This window comes from Pleurodeles waltl, chromosome 7 (assembly GCF_031143425.1).
Source record: "Pleurodeles waltl isolate 20211129_DDA chromosome 7, aPleWal1.hap1.20221129, whole genome shotgun sequence".
Lineage (NCBI taxonomy): Eukaryota > Metazoa > Chordata > Amphibia > Caudata > Salamandridae > Pleurodeles > Pleurodeles waltl.
Genome location: NC_090446.1, coordinates 9533754 through 9543475, shown reverse-complemented (window position 1 = coordinate 9543475; position 9722 = coordinate 9533754).

Sequence of the window (9722 nt, the reverse complement as noted above, 5' to 3'; positions counted from 1 at the left end):
ACACCGCCCCAGGACAGACGTAACAAGGAGAAATATGTTTATTTGTCCTCGTTTTTTCGTGCAGAACACATAGAAACAGGAAAACGGCCCTCAGGATTGCTTTTGTGCAGGAAGGTGCCCCATGAGCCCTCTGCACTTGGCATCGGCAGTGCAAGGGCCCCTGTGGACAGCCCTGTTGCGCATTTCACTGCCCGAATTATGGGCAGTGAAATGCCCAACAGGAGCTGTCGCACCTTACGCACCACAACATTGCAGCCGGCTCGATTACGAGTCAGCGTGTTGTGGTGAGTTTTCCACTGAGACAGCGGCCAGAAATGCTGTTTTTGCCCGCTGGCCGAGCGTAAAACTCTTAATAGGGTGGCCAGCATACTGCCAGCACTGGCGGAATGCTGGCTGCCACAGCTTCGGTTGTCTTAAAAAAAAAGACTGCCAAAGCCGTAATGAGGGCCTAGATCTTTATGTAAGAACTCCTGTATCACACAATTTGCTCACTATAACTTATATATTCAACCCTCTGTAGTAACAGAGGTATTCCCTCTTTTAGTTTGTATGTTTCGTTTTCTAAGTGTTTTTTTTATTTGTGTTTTTGTTGATTGTGTGGCCCATGGAATGTGTTTTGCTTTCCTTGTCAAAAGAATGATAATGTTATAAGCTAGCCTTTTAGATTATTTCGGAATTAGAATTTCCCTTCCCTATTATTCTCTGCATGTAGTTAGAATGTTGAAAGGGTGCTTGAAAGGGTGACTCAAACCTAGAGCTATAAATGAATCTGTGACAATATTAGTCTGTTGAAACCAACTGTTTGAAATTGAATGAGTACACATATGTGTAAAATAAATTACATGTAATTTATTGTGGTTATACTTTCTAATACTTTCTAATTTATTAGTAGTTCCCTCGACTGCTAAGCTGTGTAACAATTCCACCTTCAGTGGCGTACCAAATTCATTCCTACCCAAATCGTTTCTGGTTTAAATGCTTTGCAACAAATATAATAAATGACCAGAGATGCTTATGTTCATCCTTTGGATCCTACTGCACATGTACATCATTATCAATCAGGCGTAGGACTGGCCATGCTCATAAGTACATGTTTTTTGTTGAATAATTACACAATCATGGACTTGCTGACATATATATTATACTCTCGGAGTCCATATTCTGTAAGTAGGGCTCACCTCATCTCTCATGCCAAGTTATTATGAGTGTCAAAGGGTTCAAGCTTCATCGTGCACCTGTAAGTGCAAGAATCACAATCAGGTCCCACTGCCTTTTAATATTTATAATGACTGACTGGATAGATCAGTGCTGAATGAAGGGCTGATGCTCAGACGTGTCACACACACACTCTACCCTGATGATGCAATTCGGATCACCACAACAACAAAAATAACTAAAATGTTTAGTAAAAACATTGAGGGCCTGATTTAGAGTTTGGCAGACAGGTTGCTCCGTTACAAATGTGACATATATCCCATCTGCAGTGTTACGACCCCCATAGGATATAATGGGATCGCAATACGGTGGGCGGGATATCACTCATGTTTGTGACGGAGTAACCGCCCGGCGCCAAATTCGAAATCAAGCCCTTAATATGCTTCGTCTGGAAAGAGATGTAGTATTTAAGCACTTAGGATCAAAAATCAGGAGCACTGCAGAGAGACCAATCAAAAACTACTTCAGGTTACGGAGACGAGTTTGAAGTTGGTGTATGTCTTGCAGTAAAATGGTTTCACCAGAGGTTGGGAAATTCATGTGGTGCAGCATTTTAACTGCAGATGTGGTAGACCCTAAGTCAAACCGGTTATAAGCCACCACAAGAAGGTCAGGTAAGGTTTCATAAAGAACTCAAACTTGGGGCTGCAGGAGGGAACTTATCAGGTATGTGAGTATCATTTTATTAAGTGCCTAGTTCACGCTCTGAAGGGTCACTGATCAGAACAGAATTAGGGATAGATCACCATCTACGATTCTTAAGGTGTCTCTGGGTTACAATTTAACTCTCTACCCTGGTTGGCTTTCATGCTGGATGGGAAGTGTTACAAAGAATTGGGGAACTCACTAGGAAAGCAGGTACACTGACTCTTAAGACTGCAAAAACTCTTGGAAAGAAAAAATCTGATTTTATCTGAGTGTCTAGGAAGGGAGCAGTCACATCTTAATCCCAGCCAACTGACCCCAAGGGCATGTCTTACTTAAAGGCTGTGTTCAATCTGTAGAACGTTAAGGAGATCTCAAGAGGGGGGCTCTGGCACAGCAAGTTCAAGACCCAAGGACTTTTGCCACCGGGAGGTTTTATCCGTCACCTCATGGTATTTAGTCTGCCCCTCGTGAAACACCTTATGAGCCCAATGACGTCTGACAGTGCTGGGCACCAGACCAAAAGGGCCCCCTTTCTCCCAATATCTATATCTATCAGAGACCGTAGGAACCACCGCACCGCAACCACCCTCATCGCCGCAACCGACAAAATCAGGACCATGCTCGACAAAGGCGAAACCGCTGCCCTCATCCTCCTGGACCTCTCGGCTGCCTTCGACACCATGTGTCACCACACCCTCTGCACTCGCCTCTACGACGCCGGGATCCGCCACAAGGCCCTGGACTGGATCACATCCTTCCTCTCCGGTAGAACTCAGAGTCCACCCGCCTCCCTCCGTCCCTCCCTCCCTCCCTCCCTCCCTCCCTCCCTTCATCCCTTCCTGCCTGTCGGAAGCCACCAACACCATCTGCGGCGTCCCCCAAGGGTCTTCTCTCAGCCCAACTCTTTTTAACATCTACATGGCACCGCTCGCCAACATCGTCCGATCCCACAACCTCAACATCGTCTCTTACACCGACACCACCCAGCTGATCCTCTCACTCACCAAGGACCCCGCCACCGCCAAAACCAACCTCCACGACGGACGGCATGCCATCGCCAAATGGATGGAGAAGAGCCACCTCAAACTTAACTCGGACAAGACAGAGATTCTCATCCTCTGCTCCAACCGCTCCGCATGGGACAACTCCTGGTGGCCAGCCACATTAGGAACCGCACCAACACCCACCGCCCACGCTCGCAATCTAGGTTTCATCCTAGATTCATCGCTCACCATGACCAAGCAAGTCAACGCTGTCTCATCTTCCTGCTTCAACACCCTCCGCATGCTTCGCAAGATCTTGAGATGGATCCCCACCGACACCAGAAGGATGGTCACCTACGCCCTCGTCAGCAGCAGACTGGACTACGGCAACGACCTCCACGCAGGAACCACAGCTAAGCTCCAGAAGAAACTGCAACGCATACAGAACGCCTCTGCACGCCTCATCCTCAACATCCCATGCCACGACCACATCTCATCCCACCTCATAGACCTACACTGGCTTCCCGTCAAAAGGAGGATCACCTTCAAACTCCTCATCCACACCCACAAAGCTCTCCACAACGCAGGCCCTGCCTACCTCAACGAGCGACTCACCTTCCACACTCCCATCCACCAACTCCGCTCCACCAACCTCGCCCTCGCCACTGTCCCTTGCATCCACCGAACTACAGCCGGCGGCAGATCCTTTTACCACCTTGCCACCAAAACCTGGAACTCCCTCCCCGTCCACCTACGACTGACCCAGGACTTCCTGATCTTCAGGAAACGCCTCAAAACCTGGTTATGCGAGCAGTAGCAATCCTTTCCTCCCACCTCCCATTCCCCCATCATCGCCTTGAGACCCTAGCGGGTGAGTAGCACGCTTTACAAATGCTTGATTGATTGATTGATTGACCTCAAAGCTGTCTATGGCCAATCAAAATGCCACTTACCTTGATGCAGATATAAGAAAGGAATCAGCACAGGGACCCTTTATGGGTAAACCAGAGCAGGACCGAATTCAGGCTCATCCTGACCCATTTGTATCTCTATGTAATGGCAGGTGGAATGAAGCAATGTGCAAGCTTTTATGAGTGAAATGTGCATTTCTGATGGTGTGGCTGGTAGATGGGTATGGGGGGCTGTTATGTATCCCCTTTCCTACATGAGAAATCTGAATAAAGCATTCTTTGCCAAACTAATACATTTCAATAAAACTATTTCTTACTGTGGAAACCGTTCAAGTAGGGCACAACCCTTGTGATGGCTTTTGTGGAGGCTTCGTTCCCTACAATGACTGTAAAGAAATGGTTCCCTGTTGCAGTTACCCCCCACTTTTTGCCTGATACTGATGCTGACTTGACTGAGAAGTGTGCTGGGACCCTGCTAACCAGGCCCCAGCAACAGTGTTCCTTCACCTAAAATGTACCATTGTCTCCACAATTGGCACAACCCTGGCACCCAGATAAGTCCCTTGTAACTGGTACCCCTGGTACCAAGGGCCCTGATGCCAGGGAAGGTCTCTAAGGGCTGCAGCATATCTTATGCCACCCTGGGGACCCCTCACTCAGCACAGACACACTGCTTGCCAGCTTGTGTGTGCTGATGAGAACAAAACGAGTAAGTCGACATGGCACTCCCCTCAGGGTGCCATGCCAACCTCACACTGCCTATGCAGTATAGATAAGTCACCCCTCTAGTAAGCCTTACAGCCCTAAGGCAGGGTGCACTATACCACAGGCGAGGGCACCAGTGCATGAGCACTATGCCCCTACAGTGTCTAAGCAAAACCTTAGACATTGTAAGTGCAGGGTAGCCATAAGAGTATATGGTCTGTGAGTCTGTCAAAAACGAACTCCACAGCTCCATAATGGCTACACTGAATACTGGGAAGTTTAGTATCAAACTTCTCAGAATAATAAACCCACACTGATGCCAGTGTTGGATTTATTAAAAAAATGCACACACAGAGCATCTTAGAGATGCCCCCTGTATTTTACCCAATTGTTCAGTTCAGGACTGACTGGTCTGTGCCAGCCTGCTGCTGAGAGACGAGTTTCTGACCTCATGCGGTGAGAGCCTTTGTGCTCTCTGAGGACAGAAACAAAGCCTGCTCTGGGTGGAGGTGCTTCACAACTCCCCCCTGCAGGAACTGTAACACCTAGCAGTGAGCTTCAAAGGCTCAAGCTTCGTGTTACAATGCCCCAGGGCACTCCAGCTAGTGGAGATGCCCGCCCCCTGGACACTGCCCCCACTTTTGGAGGCAAGTCCAGGAGAAATAATGAGAATAACAAGGAGGAGTCACTGGCCAGTCAGGACAGCCCCTAAGGTGTCCTGAGCTGAGGTGACTGACTTTTAGAAATCCTCCATCTTGTAGAAGGAGGATTCCCCCAATAGGGATAGGAATGTGACCCCCTCCCCTTGGGAGGAGGCACAAAGAGGGTGTACCCACCCTCAGGGATAGTAGCCATTGGCTACTAACCCCCAGACCTAAACATGCCCTTAAATTTAGTATTTAAGGGCTCCCCTGAACCTAAAGATTTAGATTCCTGAAACCTACAAGAAGAAGAAGACTGCTGAGCTGAAAAACCCCTGCAGAGGAAGAACAGAAGACACCAACTGCTTTGGCCCCAGTCCTACCGGCCTGTCTCCTGCCTTCCAAAGAACCCTGCTCCAGCGACGCTTTCCAAGGGACCAGCGACCTCTGAATCCTCTGAGGACTGCCCTGCTTCAAGAAAGACAAGAAACTCCCGAGGACAGCGGCACTGCTCCAAAAGAACTGCAACTTTGTTTCAAGGAGCAGATTTAAAGACCCCTGCAACTCCCCGCAAGAAGAGTGAGACTTGCAACACTGCACCCGGCGACCCCGACTCGACGGGTGGAGAACCAACACCTCAGGGAGGACCCTCCGGCGACTCCGAGACCGTGAGTAACCAAAGTTGTCCCCCCTGAGCCCCCACAGCGATGCCTGCAGAGGGAATCCCGAGGCTCCCCCTGACCGCGACTGCCTGAACTCCATTTCCCGACGGCTGGAAAAGACCCTGCACCCGCAGCCCCCAGCACCTAAAGGAACGGAACTCCTGTGCAGGAGTGACCCCCAGCAGGCCCTCTCCCTTGCCCAGGTGGTGGCTACCCCCGAGGAGCCCCCCCCCCTTGCCTGCCTGCACCGCTAAAGAGATCCCTTGGTCTCTCATTGAAAACCATTGAAAACCCGACGCGTGTTTGCACACTGCACCCGGCCGCCCCCGCGCTGCTGAGGGTGTACTTTTTGTGCTGACTTGTGTCCCCCCCGGTGCCCTACAAAACCCCCCTGGTCTGCCCTCCGAAGACGCGGGTACTTACCTGTTGGCAGACCGGAACTGGGGCACCCCCTTCTCTCCATTGAAGCCTATGTGTTTTGGGCACCTCTTTGACCTCTGCACCTGACCGGCCCTGAGCTGCTGGTGTGGTAACTTTGGGGTTGCTCTGAACCCCCAACGGTGGGCTACCTTGGACCCAAACCTGAGACTTGTAAGTGATTTACTTACCTGACAAAACTAACAAAAACTTACCTCCCCCAGGAACTGTGAAAATTGCACTAAGTGTCCACTTTTAAAACAGCTATTTGTGTTTTATGTGAAAAGTATATATGCTACTGTAATTATTCAAAGTTCCTAAAGTACTTACCTGCAATACCTTTCAAATGAGATATTACGTGTAGAAATTGAACCTGTGGTTCTTAAAATAAACTAAGATAAGATATTTTTCTATAACAAAACCTATTGGCTGGATTTGTCTCTGAGTGTGTGTTCCTCATTTATTGCCTGTGTGTATGTACAACAAATGCTTAACACTACTCCTTTGATAAGCCTACTGCTCGACCACACTACCACAAAATAGAGCATTAGTATTATCTCTTTTTGCCACTATCTTACCTCTAAGGGGAACCCTTGGACCCAGTGCATACTATTCCTTACTTTGAAATAGTGCATACAGAGCCAACTTCCTACAATGACCCACACCAAACAGAACATACTACAAGTTATGGAAATATTGTTTTTCATTCCTGCACAACGAGCAATATAAGCTGATGCCTCCAATTTAGAATGTGTACATCACTAAACACTCTGGGTCGGGTGAATGGCGTATCAAAGAATCTCCCAGACATCGCCCACGTCCAGTGTACAATGGGGACACTCTGGAGCGGACGGGACACACTGCACCTGCAAACTCTAAACAACCCCCAAGTGTGGTGCGCTCCACCTCCAACCATTCAGAGGGATGGCACATGTCCAAAGTGTGCGGACTCTTCTGTTTCCTCAGTTGCACCATGGTACTGTTGTGTGAACTGCAGCACGTGTACTGTCTGAATCGTGGTGACTACACTGATGTATGAGCTGTAGTGGATAGACTGATGTCTGAGCTGCGGTGACTGTACTGACGTCTGGGCTGTGGTGACTGTACTGACGTCTGAGCTGTGGTGACACTGCTGACGTCTGAGCTATGGTGACTGTACTGATGTCTGAGCTGTGGTGACTGTACTGATGTCTGAGCTGTGGTGACTGTACTGATGTCTGAGCTGTGGTGACTGTACTGACATCTGAGCTGTATCTAAAGGGGGGGGGGGGGGTGATTAATGAGTGTAAGGCGCTCCTGCCCTCATACAGATAACTATTTATATCATGTAGTACACTGTGCAAAATACTGGGGTTACACCCTCCAATTCCCCCAACATAGTAACAGAACGTTACCCAGTATTTCACATTAAGTATTCGCACACGTGAACAGATTAAATTAAATTACCTACAATAAAAGTAAGTTGTTCAGATCTTATTATTGTGTTCAAATTAATAACATTTCCTACATCCAAACATCACAAAACATCCAAAAAACATACAGTAAACCAAAATTACAACAATCTTATTCTTGTCCTCCTCCTAGTATAGTTTCACGCTCTATAGTCCGAATTCCCAAAAAAAAAAAAAAATCATATCAGCATCATAGTTCCAAATGAAGATCCGAGCTTATTCCAAGAATCCAAACATGATCTACTCCATCCAAAAATTTCCACTATTTAGTTCGTCCGTCAACACGTGTTTCATCCGGGGAGTGCCCCTGGATTTCCTCAGGACCCCCTAAAATAATATTTCCATAAACGCTACTTTAGTATGTCACATAAAAATAACATTCCTGATTGTAATCATAATAGCATATTCTATATAACACTTATATACAGTGGGAACCAAACCAAACCATACTACTATGTGAGAATTTAGTGATGACAGCATTATTACATTACATCCAATTTGTGATCCAGGTGAGCATGACAAAAGCTAGTGTGTAATATTTGAATGTTGTATCTGTAAGCATGCATATTCAGAAACATATCACCACATCTGTGATAATTCCCCACCAACCATTAAACATTCTCCATACATGACCTAAATGTGGAATTAAATACGTACAATATACCCTACCTTCCAAAAGGGCTCAAGTTGTCTATATTAACAATATGTCTCCCTGTGCTTCCAAAACCTTTTAATGGACTCTGCTGAAATAGAATTACATACTCAAATATCATACTTCCCATTAACTTATTTAAGAGTATTATGCACCATTATCTCTGCCTTGCAACTCACCACTAATCAGTTCCTTTAAATTGCCTTTGAATAAATCTCCGTAGCCAATATCTCCTACAATAAACACACAGAATTATCAAATTAGCCCTTCTATGTACATTAGCAGAATCCTCAAACCCAAACGTATTGCTAGAGAGTATATGTTAAAGGTCCAAAATCTAACTGCTGACTCACCAGCTGATCCCGATGGCATAAATCGAGCGAGTACGCTCTCGAATGTTGAAGCCGAGGCTCCACAGCTGTAACCAATTTAAGCGTCTGTCTAATGAATACAATAAACAACGGACTAAACTCACTCGCGTCCGTGTTCTCAAAATCATGGAAATAGAAAGCGGACTATATCAGTCTGTGGCTATTACATCCGCCGAGGCTCCGCGTTGCCATCTTTACTAGGAGCCCCGGCCACAGTCCTTTCTATACACAATTGACGTGTATTAGCAGATATCTCTGATGAATGTAAACATAGAGGATCCCATCCTCCATGTTTCGCATATATCACTCTATAGTGTATATTATTGAAGGAGCAATCGATATGATCCCCCTCTGGGCTAAGTTCTCTAAAATCATGACCATATTCATAGCCAATTTATCCAAATTGGTGCACTCATCCCTAACCCTAAATATAACTATACCTATTATTATAACTGAAATCTACCGTACAGCTAAAAATCAAACTATATGTAATTGCCCACCTGTATATATATATATATATATATATATATATATATATATATAAACTTAATCCATATACACTGACTACTTATCTCCCAAGAAATATTCCATTTCATAGTCAGTATTAAGACCCCACTCAACAGCTCCTAACCTCAAAATCCAATGTGATTCCCTTCTCCTTAAAGTTAATTCTCTATTACCACCCCGTGGATTCACTTCACAATAATCAAAACCTCTATCTGATGCTGCGGATGAGCACTAGTAGCGTGCAATATAGTGTTACATGAGGTCGGTTTGCGATATAGTCTACTCTCTATTTTGTTGTCCTCAACAAACAGTTCCACATCAATATGATTGACTTTATACTTAATAACAACTATTTTCTATTCAGAAGTGATTGGTACAAACAGAAACAGGGTGTGGCAATGGGCTCAAAATTTCCCCCCTCATACGCAAACTTGTTTATGGGGTGGTTTGAGGAAATCTGGATTTGGGGCCCGGGTGCAGCAAGATGGCACACTCATATTCTTTATTGGGGGCGATACATTGATGATTGTTTCATGCTATGGACAGGAGATGAACTCAC